The 17,971-nt window shown below is 39.5% G+C and overlaps 1 protein-coding gene across 4 annotated transcripts in view; it reads right to left on the minus strand.

The window, feature by feature from the left end:
• Nucleotides 1–11,235: 11,235 nt before the first annotated feature.
• zfp36l1b (zinc finger protein 36, C3H type-like 1b) overlaps nucleotides 11,236–17,971 on the minus strand; it is an 11,167-nt gene continuing 4,431 nt past the window's right edge. For 2 of the 4 annotated variants that reach the window (XM_035678421.1, XM_035678418.1), the window contains exon 3: nucleotides 14,683–16,174. The gene's annotated coding sequence lies outside the window, so the exon portion shown is untranslated. Of the gene's footprint in view, nucleotides 11,519–14,682; nucleotides 16,175–17,971 lie in introns of those variants that run through there. The other 2 variants (XM_035678420.1, XM_035678419.1) reach the window with 2 other exon arrangements.

Here is a 17,971-nt window from a genome sequence, read left to right on the forward strand (position 1 = left end):
GCTCAAACAAACCTACCATAGTGGAAAGGAAATGGGTAAATGGTAAATGGACCTGTAACCCAGCCCAAACCATTTCTAGTCCCTCAAAGGCGCTTTACATTACATGCCACATTCGCCCTTCTCACACACATTAACTCAACGATGGCAAAGGCCCATCGAACAGGAACAGAAACGGCATCCGATACAACATCACACACCGATGCACCAGCATGGAGAGCAATTTGGGGTTCAGTATCTTGCTCAAGGATACTTCGACACGTGTCCGGGAGGAGCCTGGGATTCGAAAAGAGCAACCTTCCGATTAGTGACAACCCGCTCTGCCTCTGAGCCACAGCTGACAGAAAATATGTCATCGGTCTTGGGCAATCGAAGACCTTCATAGCTACAGATCCTCAGCACCAGAAGCACCTCTGGGCCAGAGATGGAATGGAAGATCTGCCAGCATGAAGACAAAGGGACCAATCTACATACGACAACTGCATGCAAAGAAAATCAGTGCCAAGGGGTTTCCCCCCCCCAGCCAAGTAGGGATTTATCGCCACAAGAACTCAGGTTATAAGCAGGACAATGGAAGGGCTTCGTACCAGTGTAAGAAAGGTGTAACATAATAACATGATCTACTTAATGTGGCTATAAAAAAAATGATAGTACCAAAAATATCAAATATCAATATCAAAACACATCGTGAGCAGTGTGAAAGAGGAAGCCTCGAGGATCAGCCCTGCAGAGAATATCAGCGATTCTGATGCGGCTCCCCGGCTTTACAGAGCTTCACAGTGAAGTTTCAGCCTCAGGTTGAGCTGTCACGGCCACAACGTTACCATTCGTCACTTTACGTTCATGATTGCTGGTAGAAGAAATATATTTAGGATACTCAGTAATAGTATATATCCAGACACCAGACCTGGTATGGAGAAAAGATCTACAGTGTGAGTGAGAACTGTTGTGGTGATTGATAAGCCGCATTGAAGTCTAAAAGCAAACCCGTTCAGGATCCATGGTAGAAATGGGAAAAATCAAACTGGGAAACTGAAATTTCTTACTTTACTCCTCTTACAGGCATTGCTGACATTCAGAAAAATGGGGAGAACAAGTGTAGAATGGAGGATGTTCAAATTGGCACCAGTAACTAGTTTGTGTTGTCTATCATAGGTACACATAGAAACTGATTATATTAGAAGATGATATAGAGTAATATTTGAGAAAGAAGGATAAGATAGTAGGAAGAAAATTATAAATGGGTAGACTTCCAGATGAAGAGAAAGATGGAGAAGAGAACATGTAGGGCCAGAAGAAGGGCTAAACCTCCTCCAGTATGCTGTCTCCTGCCTGCAAGAATGCCTAACAGGAAGGGGGGGGAAGAACCCTTCCTAAGATAATGCATCCCAGAAGACCTACTGTAGCCTGGACTTGTCCCAATCTCGTCTCTGAATCTTGCAGTGACTGGGAAAGGGCAAGGGAAAACTAACTTTGCTTCTACCCAGGGAAAATCTAGTTTCGTCCACTAGCAGCCTCCTGCAACCACCAGGCGGGGAGCCAAAAGGACAAACCGAGGAATGTGATGGACATTCCCCAGTCCTGGGGGGTTAGTGACTGTCTGGACATAACATTTGCACAGTTGGAAAGAAAACAAGGGAAACGTGGATTTAACCAGATGAGAAGACAAAGAGAACAGGAGAGAAGATGGCAGTCAGGAAAAAACTGTGGTACGACGGGAGTATGTGGACAGATTTTTCCGACCTTCATCCCTTATCCCTACTCCGGGTGAGAAAGAAACAAGATTCAGTGGAAGTTGTCCAGAGGCAACCAACAAAATGAGTCACAGGCACATCCATAGGAAGGCGGTGGGGGTCAGGGTCAGATCATTAAATAGCCATAGACACAGATACAAACACATAAGGAGAGTAAGAGACAATGACAAACCACTTGTACACACTATGCATAGTTTACATTTAACACTAGATCTAAGACAACTTTTAAACTCTAAATTACAAGTTGATAGTGTGATTTCTGTGGACTCAGAGCAAATGGTTTTGATTGTTTTGGACTTGGAAGGCAATTCTGAATTTTGTAAATAGAGTGCAACTCTACATTAAGCTGTTGAAGACTATTGCCTCATGCCTCTCATAGATCAGAGAGCCTTTGAAGGTAATTATATCACTTGTAGATCCACTCCATCATGTGCTTGTAAAGAGATCCAAAATAGGGTGAGAGCATTTTCAAGAATTTAGAGGGATATGTCACAGTCCATCAGGATACGGGTGGTGGTGTAGGAAATTGATTTAGTGAAGCAGATTACATTCTTGTGAATCCTAATCACAAGTTCTTGTTGTTTTTACTTGTGATGGGTTAATGTGACGCGGATGTCACAGGGTTTACTCTCCAGTTAATCTGTCACTGGACTGTAGTCAACAACAGTCCATAACAGAGCAGTTGATTAGAGAAAGGAAAGATTTTCAGAAATGGACAGGACTGAAACTGACTTTTGAGATCCAATGATCACCCATCGAGTATATGGATATCCCATTTTGAATTGGGTGTAATTTTTTGGGTATTGTATTATTCTGATTGTTCTAATGAGGTAGAAAGACATTACACAGTGTGTATAATTTTCGTAATATTTCTATTTTTGATTGGATTCAAAATGCGTTCTAGGAGACTAGCGAGCACTGTTGTAATATTGAAAAGTGTAGTTCGGATTATCTAGAATTAATGACTAAGAAAGACATATGATTAGTAAAACAAACAGAGATCAATAACTAGGAAATATACCAAGCTATTGATTTGTATTTCGTATTTAACTATTTCGCTCTATTCTTGATATTGTCACTTCTCTGACTAGAATATACCCCATCTGACATGGTTCTGTTACAGCTTTATTTCAAAATAAGAATTATTTAAATGAGTTGATCAAAATGAGTTAGCTCAACATTGTACTTCCTCCTTAAATGCACTACCTAATTCTTAAATTAGTCTTTAACCATAAGATTAAAACCCTAATGGCACACTAAAAAAACTAGGGTAATTTATCTCCATAATTATTTCATTGGGTTGTATGGGACTAGACTCATTGTGATCTCTAGACGAATCAAGATCGGTGTGTGCCTGAATCGCAGGTTTTATAATAATGCTGAATTTGTCCTATTTTCTCTTTAGTCATGAGCGTGTACGTGTTATTATTGGATATTGTATGTTGCATACTAGTGGTCTTATCTAGGTGGCGATGCGAGAGGAGTTTTTATAACTGTGGAAGAGGGAGAGCGGCGTTGGTTGACTTTTCCCTTGTTACCTTACGTTTAGTAAAACACCTGACCATGCGACAATCAGGCAGTGGGTACACACGACTCAGACACAAGGAGCACACGAGAACGTGTTCAGCGATGGTAGGAATCATCTACGATAGAAATGCATAAAATCAACTTGCATTCCACTAGAAATCATATATTTGCACCACTCAAGCGAATGCACAGTTTCCTGACATAGCGCAGCTTCTGGTTCTCTTTGATTCTTATTTTAGATTATGCCTGGCGCTTTACCTAATTAGAGAATCTTGAGGGACAATGGGCATACTCTCACCCCTCTAATAATATGGGGAAGTCTCGTGGCGTGTGTAGACAATTCTTACTAGATGGAGCTGGTTTGGGGTCTCAATACCAAGTCCGTTTTGAATGAGCATGTCATAATAATCTATTCAAACAATGGCTCATACTTGACTACTTCATATGCGGGGGTTTAGTGCATAAGGAGCTATTCATTTTTTGCTATATACACAGCAGCCTTATATCCTAGTATGAGTTGACAACTCTGATGAGAATTTCCCTGAACCCACAAATACATACTATTTGACCATGTAGCACTCTCGCCACACCTCTCTTCTCCTTACCCGATCTAAGTCCAAACAAACAATCAAACCAATTATGCTCACTGAAGTCCAACAAAAATTACTCACACTTTTATTTTCCAATTTAGGGGTACATTTTTTTAGTTTAGTATAACGCTATATAGTCTTGAGAAATCACGTTATGCTCTCGTTTACAAAGTGTCAAACCAATTATTTGCTATGGAACCTGCCATAGTGGTTTCTTTGACAGTTACTGGAAAAGGATGGAAATAACATATAGCAATCATACACGCTCTATGAAGTCATTTAAAAATTTATCTGCTTCACTTATGTGTTTTGTTATCTGTGTGGACTATGTTTGCGTGATACGGTTTACCCTGTTCATCTCGACCTGCTTCCCACATGCCTCCTATGTCTGGGTTTTTGTGCCTAGATTGGAGTCATTTGCTATGTATGTGTCAGCTCTCGTGACACACCCACAACTCACACGATCCTAATCAGCTCTATATCATCAAAACGTGACACAGATCAATATCAAACGTTATTATTATGAGGTATGGGCGTGCACCAGAGAGTTCGGACCAATCATGAAATGACACTATCACTCACACATACATACCACAGTTTTTTCCTGTTGTACTGCTGATTCACTACATCTCCTCTGAGTTTACTCCATTTATGTCTTTTCTCAATCTTTGGTTAAAGTTAATCCACGTTTTACCCTTGGTTTTCTTTCAATCGTGGCAATAATGTATGGTCCAGACAGGTTTCACATAACCCCCCCAGATGGGAATATTAAGTTACATCTTACACTATTCGTATTAGGGCACTCCATCCTTTGTCCTATTTTGGCTTCCCCAGCCCTGATGGTTTCACTATAGGCCAAGCGAAGGCCTAGGCATAGTCTAGGGACGAAAGGGATTTTTCCTGGAAAGGAGCAAATTGTTCAGTCCTATGGATTTCCACTTGCCCTTTCCAGTCTCCAACCATGCAAGATGGTCCAGGGAAGAAGGTTATGAAGCCCAGGATCTTATGGCATCACAAGGGCATTCTTATGTTGTCTCCTCGGGGGAGTTAATGTATGCTTATGATCAGAACGGGCGCTTTCTCCTCTCCCCCACACTCCACCTAGGTCACGGCATCCTCTTTATGCATTTGAGCTTAGGAGACCAGCATATGGAAGGAAGGTTTAGCCCTTCTTCGCATGGTCCCTACATGTCCTCTTCTCATCTTTCTCTAATCTGGAAGTCCTACCAATTTTATAATTTTCCTTCCCTACTATCATTATACTCTTTCTTCAATAATATTATACTCTTATATTGGATATGTCTTATTCGGAAATATATTTACAAAATTTTAATTTCCAGTTCTACTCTGATTGCAGCACAACCCTATAATTGTATAATTTGAGGCTAGACACAAAATAATACTAGTTTAATCTTATGGGTGCCAAAAAATAATGGAACATCTCTCTTATTAATGCTACATACTTCTTATGGTATCCCTTTGGTCCTCAGTTTTCCTTCGTGAGAATCCCTCGCTCATCGAGACCGTGTAGACCAGTGAGTTAGTGACCCCTTAGTACCTTTGACTATGTCTTAGTGGTTCTTTCTCCGAGTTTATGATTCTCTCGGCAATTTCTTGCACTACACCCAAAGGTTTCCTGTTGAGGACACCACAATAGAGACTTATATAACACGCCTGCTCTTTAACTTTCTAATGGGCTTATCAAACAGGTCGGACTATTTCATTTCACACAGTATCACTCCCAAGATATACAATTTACAGGCTTGCTGGTCTTGCAGGTTCTAAATTCCCTACCACTAACTGGCGGCTTTTTTAGACAAGGAGACAGGTATTGGACACAAACCTTAGGGTGTAGGAGTTAGTATTGTTGATTGGGTTTTGTAGGTGTCGGGGTGGGCACTACCCTAGGTATCAATGAAAAGACCGGGTATTGAGTATCGCAACTGTGCCATTCACTGGGGACGGGTGGTCATGGGACCTGTGGGTGGATTACGGGCATCCGTTGGAATCAGCTTGTGCAACCACATGAAGCTGAAACCATCAGGTGCATGCATGTTAAAGTGCATCTGCATAAACCAATTAACCAGAGTGGAGGGGCATCAGCATCATTTAATAGACGTGACATTTATATCATTCCACGCATGCTTAGGCGTTTATCAGCTACGAAGAACTTAGGGAAGAACAAACACACATTTCACCCACTTGTTGTATCAACTATCGTTGTAATTTTAGTGATAATTGATTTCAGACATGGAATAACTTTGATTTTTCTCTCCCTATAACGCGCTGGGTGAACCTCTTATACATCTATTTTGAGGTATATACGCAATATACAGTCAATTTTTAAGTAAAATTATCTTTATCAAGATAGGTTTTTTTCTGAAATTCCTCTTTCCGGGGTGTGTTTTATTTCTCGAGGACTCTTATCTATCACGGTCTAGGGGTGGAGGAAAACATTATATTTTCCTAGTTCCTGGGTCCCAGTACTCGTGGCCACAAGGGGCATTTCTTGAAATCAATTGTAGCAATTCTTAGTTAAGTTATTCGTGCGCAAATTGAATGTGCTCATTGGGCAGGTAGTCCAGGACCTTAGGAAGCAACAAATTGCATGGGCCTAAGTTGAGTTCTGGTATTGTCTCAGGAGTTGTTGTGATTGGGGGCTATTTATATGGCAATTGATTATCCAAAATCATAATCTGGTGCTGGACTTTGTCATTCATAGCACAGTTTATGGATAAGGGAGTTTTATAACTTGAGAGCATGTGAGTGCAAAAGATTCCTGTCGTGGATTGGTGTGGCGCTGGAAGGCAAGGTAATGACCATACTAAAGAGTACCTCGTAAACTCTTTGGAGTACACTCATTGGTGACTTGCAATTCGACTGGGGAGTTAGATGCGCTATGTTAAACGCACTAAGTAACTTCAGGCAGTCCGACTTAACTATCCTCGCCCAAGTTAGGCTGCTCATTTTCCCTAGTGGACTTTGAGATCTCTTAATGTGAGGCAAGCGTAATTTAGCTAATTAATTTCATTCGGGCCCTTTATGATTAGATAAGAAACTGGTTATATTTATGGTCATTCGATTGGTAAAAAAAAAGACCTTTTTTTTAAGATGACATATTTATGCTGTCAGCTGTGGCTCAGAGGCAGAGGGGCGGGTTGTCCAGCTAATCGGAAAGGTTGGCTGTTTTCGATCCGGCAGGCTGCGCTCCCGACACGTGTTCGAAGTAGTCCTTGTATGCAAGAATACTGTATATTTCCCACATATAACAAGCCCCAATCTCGTCTATCCCGGCCTTTAAGATGAGCATTGGGCCGGTGTGAGGTGGGAATGTGCCACTTACAAACCGGGACAAACACGATTTTTTGGGGTGATGTCAGGCTTTATCTCCAGGTTCACGCGACTCTATAACACTTAGTATCGATCGTGCCCTGGGGGAACTTTTCCATTATCTGCCATAAACGATAACGTGAGGTTAATATGCTCGTGCGGTACGAAAGGGAGGGCCGAATGTGGGACATGTAGTAATACAATTGCCCAGCCTAGAGGGGCCACGCTATTTAGGCGGGGTATCGGGTTATGGCAGCACATTTTTGAAAGGGACGGGGTGGAGGGAGGAGTTCAAGGGGGGTATGGCCGTAGGAGGCGCTAGACCATTTGAAGCCGGGACTCATATGATTTTCATTTTTTAATCACCACGCGTGGGCATTTTTGCTAGTCCTAGTATTCTCACATTAAACAACATTTTCAGTTTTATAAAGAGCGCCACCAGTTGGTGAGGCTGAAATTTTGCACGATGCTTAAGGAAGACATGGGGAATAAGTTTACGTTTGGTTTCAATCGGCAGACCAATTATTGAGAAATGCTCCACTTCCTTTTTGACCAAATTACAGGAAGGAATAATTTATAACAGGCTGAGTTGTTTGAACTACAAAATGCTTCAATTACTGTTTTGTGCCAGGACGGGTCCCAGTAGATGCAACCGTGCACAGACAATCCGCTCGTAGTAAAGTGTTAAGGAGTGCGGCTACAAGTCACCGTCAAGTAGACTGTTTTGTTGGACATTTTGCCGTCCTTAGCGAAAAAAAACCTAGGCGGGAAGTGGGCGTTGGCTTTATACTGGCAAGTTTCAGCTCCATTACGAACGCTGGATTTAAGATTTTTGAATGTACGAAACCGACTGCGGGGAGTTATTAGCCTAAAGAATTATTTGACGACGCCACGTAGTGGCCAACCCCGAAGTGCGCATAGAATAAAAATTCGGCACGACCTGACATGGCGCCAAGTTCATGAGTTTCAAGCCATGTGAGGCCTCCAAAAATGCTTTTTAGGAGGAAAATAAGAACCTTCATACAAAGGGCCTTCGACGTTCCAAGTGGCTCGGGCCCAATAATGGTGCTAAGGAACAGATTGTCCAAGCACCATGATTGTCAAGCACAAACCTTGAAATCCATGACTAACTTAGTATTATGGGAAGATCATCGTTAACTGTACAACTGAGAACAATCTGAATAATAGAGGATAAAACCAAGCTATGCAATTTTTCCTTTAATGCCATTAAAGCCAAGTCCTCTGTAATATAATATGATGTCAAATGGCTCAAAAGCACACTAAATCTAACAATACAGTAACAGAAGACAAGTCCATTGTCTCATGCAAGTTAATAAGGATATTATCACCAGTGCGTCTTGTGCTTAGGTAATGTTGTTGACAGTGAGCCTGCACACTATTGACAAACGATCATGTAACATTAGCACACAGAGACGATCCAGATGTTTTCTTTAGAACCATGTCGTAAATGTAGGTAGACAGACTGTACTTTAGTTTTTAGTCTCCGACCACACAAAGCACTAATGCTAATCCAACATCCACATCCGATCTGACTTTTTGCATTGGACAAAACATTTACAGAGTAAATGTCCAATTATGAAAACAGTGACAAAGCATTTGACTATCTTGTTCATAAACATGGTGTCAGGACTTTTTCATCTTGATGACACTTGACACTTTCATTGACATGAATACTTGGCTTTTGACGGAATAAGCTGATCCATTTTGAAGTGACACTGCTTTTGCAGGTTATCAACTAGGTTTTGAGTTTTACTAATTGTTTGAGAAATGCATTAACTGTTGTTGCAAAATGTAAATAGTGCGATGTGGAGAATGCACCAAAGCGACTCAGAAAAACTGTAACAAAACCAGATAGAATCAGAATCAGTACAAAATACTAATACTTTTCGTTCACTCCAGATATACATAACAACCAGTGGGTGTAGTTCTACGTGATTAGCGCAGGTATACGCCGTAAGCCCATTAAGAAAGCTCCAGAATTTCGTAAATACCCACTAAAAAAATGCGCAAAGATCCGTAACAATTATAGTTTTGTGGCAGAACTTTACTTCAGTGAATGTTTGTTCGCCTTCGTCTCCTCTTTCCACCTCCCATTCCATAAAATTCCACCCTGTGCGCTCGTACGCTATTTTTTTCCCTCCCCCTTGACGCTTCTTTGTGGTGGTGTGGTGTGTGGTGTGTGTGTGTGCGTGTGTGTGTGTGTGCGGTGTGTGCGCACAGTGCGTGTGGGGGTCCAGTATCAAACAGAATACAATGCTTTTATCCACTGTATATCTCCTTGTTTCTTTTAGTGAGGCAACTGCCAGCCTTGTGGACTGAGAGTCAAGACTAGGGAATTTAAAAACACTTATGTACTTGCTTCTTTTAACTTGAGTATTTACCATTTTATGCTAACTTTATAGCATAAAATTGTAAATTCAAGGTATTACTCCACTACTCACAATACTCAAACTACATTCCAAAGAGAAATATCTGTACTTTTTAGTCACTACATTGTGTTTAACAGCTTTATTACTAGTTTACTTCTCAGATTAAAATTTTATATAGAAAAACGTGATCAGTTTTATGGCTTGTGTTTGCTTAATAATAATTGTTGAGAATCATACCCAGCTTTCAAGAATGCTTTCAGTTATTGTGGATGCATATAGCCGACTGTATGCGTTACGTGAGTGTGGTGGTGCTTATGGGGTGGTCGGGTCCGGGACGTGTGGTGTACCGAGGGCTGGGAGGGAATCATCACAGTATACCCACTACAAGAAACTAGACTACACCACTGCATACAACATATATACATACAACATATAATATATTATTATTATATATAAATAACCTAACCTGCTCCAGACTAACGGCCATATTATATACACACATATAGAGTATATCTATATATATATCCAAAACATTGTTCTAAATGTGATAAAAATCCTGTATCTCAACCACACTGTGGATTAGTGGCCAAGTAATATACTGTATATAATTATTATGGTATAATTATATACAGTTAGTAACATTTAGGAGGATCTATTGTCAGGAATGGTAATATACTGTATATCATTATTGGTAATGCTTATATACTGTATATAATTATGGTATAATTATATTATATACAGGTGATTCTATTCTATTGTCAGAAATGGAATAGAAAATTCATAGGTATGTTTTCATTACTGTAAAATCACCTCAAAACAAGAATCATCGTGTTTTTGCTATCTTAGAATGAGCCGGTATTATTTATTTACGCCGCAGGTCTCCTTCCATGGTGTCCGCTATGTTGAACTGTCACGTTTCTACAGTAGACCAGAACAAACAAACCAAATACTGGCACTAGACAGGGCGTTTTTCGCGGGTTTTGCATCCACCATACCTTCTCCTACACACTTCATGCTTCTCATTCCCAGGTCGTCAAATACAGATGCAGGGTTCAGTTAGTTACAATCTGCAACTTCACTGTTAGATACCACGAAATCCTACGCACTGGACCTTTAAAAACAATGGTCAGTAGTCTAAATGTATATTTTTAGGCTTAATGTGTATTTTGTGGCTACTGATCAACCTTGTGATCAACCTTGTGGACTGCATCAGTAAATCTGTGTTTGTTGAAGAAAACAATGAACGTGCATTTATCCAAATTACTTGTAACCCTGGCTTCACCTAGTCACATCTCCTCAGCCTGGCTTGGCCTATGTGACATTTATACATCCAGGATGCTATGAGTGGACTACGTTCAGTTATCCCAATCCCGAATTCAGAATCCTGAATTCTGCTTTTGTGAAACAGCCCCGTGGACTGTGATTGTAATGTTTTGTCAAATACATTTACAAACATTGCTTTATGTCTCTGTTGGTCATAAAGGAAGCCCTATGAAAACAGTCTTGTTAGTTTAGTGGAAACTATGAAGTCAGTTCTGTTGTCAGTCAGGGATATGTTTGATTAATTGTCTTTTGAAACTTACACTTCCATGTAAGTCGCGTCAGCCTGATGCTATCAGCTTTAATTCAATCCATGGATAAACTGACTTGGGTGTATTTATTTATTCGTAGGCATGAATCTCATTATGTTATTTGTCAGATGTAATCTGCCATCCTGACAACTGGAATGTGTTCCAGTGAAGTGTGGTGTCACCAGGATATATGCTGTAGAATCAAATGGAAGCAGTCCTCACCCCCGTGCCGTCATTTTTCTTTTCCATCATCCTATCTTTCAAACATGGCCTCAGAGCTCGTCCCTCTTGGCTCCAGCTGGGAGGTCGGTCTGTTCACTGTGGACATCCTGCCTCTGTTAGCACCACTGCTCTGTCTGCTGGGAGAAAAAAACAACTTGACAAACTGTCATGTCTGTGCCAATGACATTATTCAACTCTTCTCTGAAGTTTAAAGATACTGACTTGTGTATGCTCACACTCTGCTTCCTGGCACCTGAACCCAACTGTTGAGACAGGTTTTGTTCTGCTTGCTGGTTTAACTACATGCTGCCTCTTTGATCTGAGGGCATTTGTTGCCGATTTATCAAAACATTTGCAAATGACAGAGGCAAATTGGCGCTTGTGAGGAGGATCACGTTGTGTCAACTGTTCCAAGACACCAAGATCTCCTGGACAGCAGAAAAACATCTAGCAGGCTAAATACATTGTAATGTCGGATGCAACAAGCTACAGCCAATGAGAGCAGACACAGCCTTCTGTCCAGCACTAGACAGGAAGCAGCAAATTGGGTAGAAAATTTTTTTTCCAATACTGTCACACACACACACACTGTCACACTACAACAGAGGCTAAGCCAGTTGAGAAGACAAAATGTAAAGTTTGTACAAAATAAACTTCATCTTTATGGATTATATTGTTGTTGACAAGAAGACTGTCAACATATGGCGCCCTTTAGCTCGTGTTTCTAGAAATACGTGTACAGACACATAAGGAATAGTTAAACTGTTATATTTCTTAAAGGGAGTTTGGTGCAGTGAGCTTTTATTATTGGTGTTAATAATCACTCTTAATGAAACGTAGTTTCGAGACCCAGAGTCCTTGTAAAATAAGTGTGAGATTTCAAGCAATCACAAGACAGATAGTTGTGTAGCGTGAACAGTACAGAGATCTAACAACTGTTAAAGTCATGTATTGTGCCCAAGGCTTTATTGGCAAAAATTCTCAGTGATTCATAGCAGGAGTTCCCAAACTTTGTCATGTCATGTCATGTCATACTACGCTGTAGGTACCACCTTTGCATCATTTCTGAACTCTGCGGTTAAGTTAAATAAATAAATATGCAATGCCCAAAACGGTTGCAGTTTGGTTCAGTTTAGGCACAAAAACTACTTAGTTAGGATTGTAAGTTAAGGTTATGTACGTTACTTATGTATGTTACATAAGTTAATGTAACTTACTTACATACATTACTTCAAAGAAATAGTTTACTTTTGGTTTCACACGGGACACAAACACGACCTCCTGGCTTCAAGTCCTGTGTTCGTTTGTTTTTTTCCACCCCACCTCCCCCATATTCCAACTTTGTTGCTCTTTATACTTTGTCAAGTGTCTTCAACAACAGCCACATCCTGCCGTTGCCTAGTGCTTGCTCATGGTGGGAAGTACGGTCTAGACCTGCTCTTATTTAAAAAGTGTCCTGAGATAACTTCTGTCATGAAATTGGCGCTATACAAATAAAATGTAATTGAATTGAACTAGAAAGATACCTACAGCATCATATTTTGAAGTAGAGGGCCACTGACCAAGCTGCAGTAGTTTTTGCCTGTGATCTATTACTGTTCCTTTTAGCATTTCTTCTTTCTTCCTCTGTCAATTCTTTTTTTTCCCTTTGCTGATCTGGCCCCATTATCAGCCATAATCTCCAAAAAATAAAAATTCTCTAAAGAAAAATTTCCTCCTGCTTCCTTTTATTTTGGCTAAGGTGCTACTCACTGCCAAACTTTGCCTGAGAAAATGTAAACTCTTCCTGTTTGCGTGCTATCAATTGTTTAATTTTACAGGGAATCCAACCTGGTTGCAGGCAGTAAGAATATGGCTGAATAGAAATATTCTTCTCACTGATGGTCTTGTTTAGGTCATATATAGACATCAGTATTAAACTGAGACTGTTTGATAAACAATTGTAGTAACTTTAACTCAGATGTCTTCCTCTCAACAGCTATTAAATGTACAATTTTCTTGCCAGTGTTTCCAGATATTTTCTCCCCTTTATGTCTGCTCAGCTCTACTAATAGCTAACAGTGTTAAAGAAACAGCCGGGGGAGAGTCCACAGGTTCTGAGCTGGATTATGGACTCGAAAGTAAGCAACACAAGATGTTTGGTTCAGGGGTTGGAGCACTACAAGGGAAGCAGAAACTCTCCCCTCTGAGCTCGTGTTTACTCAGGAGCTGAGCCTCCAATCATCTACTTTTCTGAGGAAATAAGGCTGGGATTATTGGTGGAGGCTCAGTTCATTAAAGATCCCCTACAGATATGTTTAAGACATATAAAATGCCCTGCTTTGAATGATAACTTATAATACCATTAAACACTCTTAAAATCAAACAGACAATAATTAATAAATAGTACCTAATGTAAATGGTCAGAAAGCGGAATATTATGTCCAGAGTATGAACTCATTACTCAGAAGCATGGTGTACCATTTGTGTTGACAGAAAATTGATTATATTTCTGAGCATATATCTACTTCTACAAATAGGTTTACAATTCAAATAAATGTCAAGCCATCTTAACCTCATAAAATAATACTTAAGGATTACATCTGTTCCAACATTCTGAACATGGAAACAATAAGAAATAATGATATGTCATGAGTAATCAAATTACTTTTAGATTTTATCAGAAAGAAGACACCAAGACTGTAGATAGTCAAATAACTGCTCATGATTTTTAAGCCGCTGCATATTCATTAAAAAGCATATAAGCACTGTTTCATTGTTAGCATACTTACTGTAGTTAGGCTTTTTGGAGCAGAATACTAAGTCATATTGTTCACCTCCACACTAAGGCTGATGTGATGAGGGGGAAAGTAGATAGACAAGTTGAAACAACACTGAACTACACCATAATTGGAATAATGGAACAGCAATGATATGTACAGGCTTTCAACAGGTTCAATTTAAGATTTTTTAAGACCATTATGAATGTAAGATCTAGTATTTAATACCGATACTGGCAAAAGAAAAAAGAAAAAAAAAAAAAAAAATACTATTGTGGTTCCATGTTGGTTTTGTAGTTGTTACACCCGGATACAAATACTCCCCCAAAACACATTTAAAAGTGATACAAGAAGTTAACTTGATTAATCCAATTCATTGAGACCTTTGAAAATCCTATTTGACCTAAAATATAGATTATTGGAGTTGGACTTTTTAAGTATGTAGTAAATGGGCTGAAACACTGGTATGGTCCTAACCTCTAACTTCTGCAGTGTCCTGCTTTGTACTAAAATCAGAAAATGAATTGACAGGAAGTCACACATTCAATATAAATACAACTTTTATTGGCTTTAACTGCAATCTGTAATTACAAAAGGAACCACAAACTAAGTAATTACTGTAGTAACAGCAATGGCTGCTTGAAAATACATTCAACAGTTGCTTTTCATGTGTCAATCCTGTTAACCTACACAAGACATTATAGGCTTTTATCTGCTATCACAGACAAATATGAAGGCACAGCATTTGAGATATATGGAATGTATTTGAAGGCACTTCATGGGGAAAAAGTGGTTGAAAATAAATTTTACATCATCATCATGACTCAAAGTGCTAGCTAGTAAGTCTGTGCTTGATACTGCTTCTATTGTCTTTTCAAAATAATAGCTTAAAATGTTTTTTTTTTTTTTTTTTTTTAAGAGCAAAACTGATTCAGTGGTTTTGATAATCCAATGAGAATTTCTCCCCGTAAAAGACACTGACATGAGGACAAGACTGTTTCAGATCTGGTCCACATTCTAGAGAAGATGCTGCCCAGAACTGCAGAATGGACGAGAGGTCTAAATGGAAGCTATGGTTAATCTGTAAATAAGATGTTTGTAAGGTGCAGGTGGGAGATTTAAACAGGGTTCTAAGAGATCAATCAAATTCAATAGATCAATATTAGTGTTGTCCGTTTTGAATATTGTGCTGTTCGAATTACTTATGCAGATGCTCTGTAGAGAACTGTTCTGCACTGACGCTGGTATACTTGAAGGATAAAAAATAAACACACTGAATGTATTGAAGAATACAAAAATATTTTCCCCAAACATTTGAGTGCAATTTACAAGAACTGTCAATAAATATAGGCATTTATATACATTCACAATGAATTTCACAATTCAGAAACTACAGCTGTTCCAGTAAGTATAGACCCTGTGTGCACAGATAACAGTGTGAAGCAGAGCTACAGGGAAGCTGCTCTAGACGCAAACACAAGGGCTGCAACAAACAATTATATTCATTATCCATTAATCATTTAATTATTTAGTCTATAAAATGCCTAAAAATCGAGAGAGAAAATTTCCCAGAAGCCAAAGTGACTTCTTTGCTTCTTTAGTCCAACAAACTGCAAAACCCAAAGACCCTACCTATACGACCATAAATGACAAAAAAAGATGCTTCCAGCTTCTCAAAGGATTTTTTTGCACATTTAAGTTGGAATTTTAAAAATATTTTCTACAAATTTTCTTTCAGTCACCTCATCGTTGCATTTCTAGCAGACACACTGGCTAGAAAGGCAGCGAATCCTCTCTTGCAGTGTACTTCAGAAGAAGGCGCATTGTGCAAGAACCCTGTTAAACAAGCACCACCTGCACCCTGAGTGCATTAATACTTATGCCAATAGCTTAATTACCTGATTAGTTTGCAATCACACGATTAGCTTTTTTCATCATTTGAACTTGATTATGGCAGCTGCAGAGCCTCACCCCCTCACTGGGAGGACAGGGATGTTGACTTTGACACTTCCGACTGCAACAGAGAGCCTCAACCTGCAGTCAAACATGTGGGAGGAGCAAACAATAAATACAAACACTAACCTTTTGCGTTTTAAATTAAGATTTGCTTTCAAAATAAATCAAGTGTTACAAAAAATGTAATTGCAGTATAATATATTAACTGTGAAAAAATAACAAAAAACAGCTTGTCAATTAATAAGGAGGATCATAATTTAACATAAAAGAAAATATATATTCTATTGTTTCATTAAATATAAAATAAAAATGCTTAAGATCAACAATAAATACATTTTGATAAATAAGCAGTAAGCCAATGCCTGAAGGCTTTGGGAAATAACCTAGACAATAATAACAACATAATAATATTATTGAACATGGTGGAATCATTCAATTTCAGACAGCTGGCTGAGACGTCTCTTCAGACAGAACTGATGCTGGTTGGATAGGTGTGAAGCCAAACTGCTGATGTTCGAATTATTAAAACAAAAGGCGGCAAATTAACACCAGGAACCTGCCAGCTGCTGGTAAACATCTGCTGAAAATCAACACCTATTGTCACCTCAGCGTGAACAGCTGTCATTGAAACTACCAAGACACACTGTTTACACCTGGGATTAATGTGCGTCCTGAGTGATCGGATCACAAGTGTACAGCTGTAAATACAGACGCATGGTAATCAGATCACTCAAACAGTTGCTGAGGTGGTCCACATATCTTTTGTAGTGTAAACGCTAATGCGGCCTTCTCAACTGACCTCCAGTAAGCACGCATGAAGAATGCTGTCCATTTGGTTTGTGTTTGAGCTCTCCTGCCTACCAAGATGAGCAGCAGATGTCTGTGAAACGCTGTCTAGAACAACTTGAGAGAGTTGGTAAACATTATACATTACTTTATTTACCCCTAATTCCTTTCTTTCTGTAAAAAAAACATTGTGTCTGATTGTCCCAGCTTGCTGGCTGGCTTTTACCTTCTATGACTGTCACATCAAAGATGACTAAGAATGCCACACAGTCAGAGAGAGTAAAAGTGTGTATTCTGCTGTTATAAAGTTAAGTTATAAAATCACCACAGACTTTAGTGACGCTGAACTGAAAAAAAAGGAACGAATAATCAAAGCTTAGTATTAAACCAGTCACAATGGCAGTAATAATGGACAATGTGAGTAGGGTAGAGCCCTACACTGATTATTTGCATAAAGAGTGGGGAAGTGAGATTCATTCACAGGTGGTCACCTGAGACAAGTGGAGAACCATTTTGTAACCAGCGTACTTGTAATCAGATCACCCAACACTTTTTTTAATAGCAGGTGTAGACAGGGCCATAGTCCGTATGAAAACCGTATTCAAAGTGTTCTGTGGACAATCCAAAGTGAATGGACACTGATTTGGAAGAGATGTTGCTGTTGAAGTGATTTAAGTTTATGCCTTAATGCTGTGAGCATAAATTTAATTCAACCAACCTCCACTGTATTGGGATAGAGAGAGAGATAAATAAAATTCAAACTGTCTGCATGGCTGAGAGAGCAAGAGGTAAGCGTGAGAATACTTTCTTGGAATTTGTGTAATTCGGCTGAAATGACTCCAAATTCAGGTCATTTTGAATCCTGTTCATAGTGCATTCAAATCTCTGGTGAGACCATTTCACTCTGCAGCTCAACCAAACAGTTCAATAATCAAGGCACACAGCACCAGCAACACACTAGTGCAGTAGACACACCCCGTACAGAACACACACACACTGACCTCACTCCTACTCCTACTGCCCATAATAAGTAATATTAAACTGCTTTATAATGTGATATCTGAGCTACTGTTCACATTAATTCCAGTG

Source organism: Morone saxatilis, unplaced genomic scaffold (genome assembly GCF_004916995.1).
Source record: "Morone saxatilis isolate NCDOM2014 unplaced genomic scaffold, NCSU_SB_2.0 Contig7, whole genome shotgun sequence".
Taxonomy (NCBI): Eukaryota; Metazoa; Chordata; class Actinopteri; family Moronidae; genus Morone; species Morone saxatilis.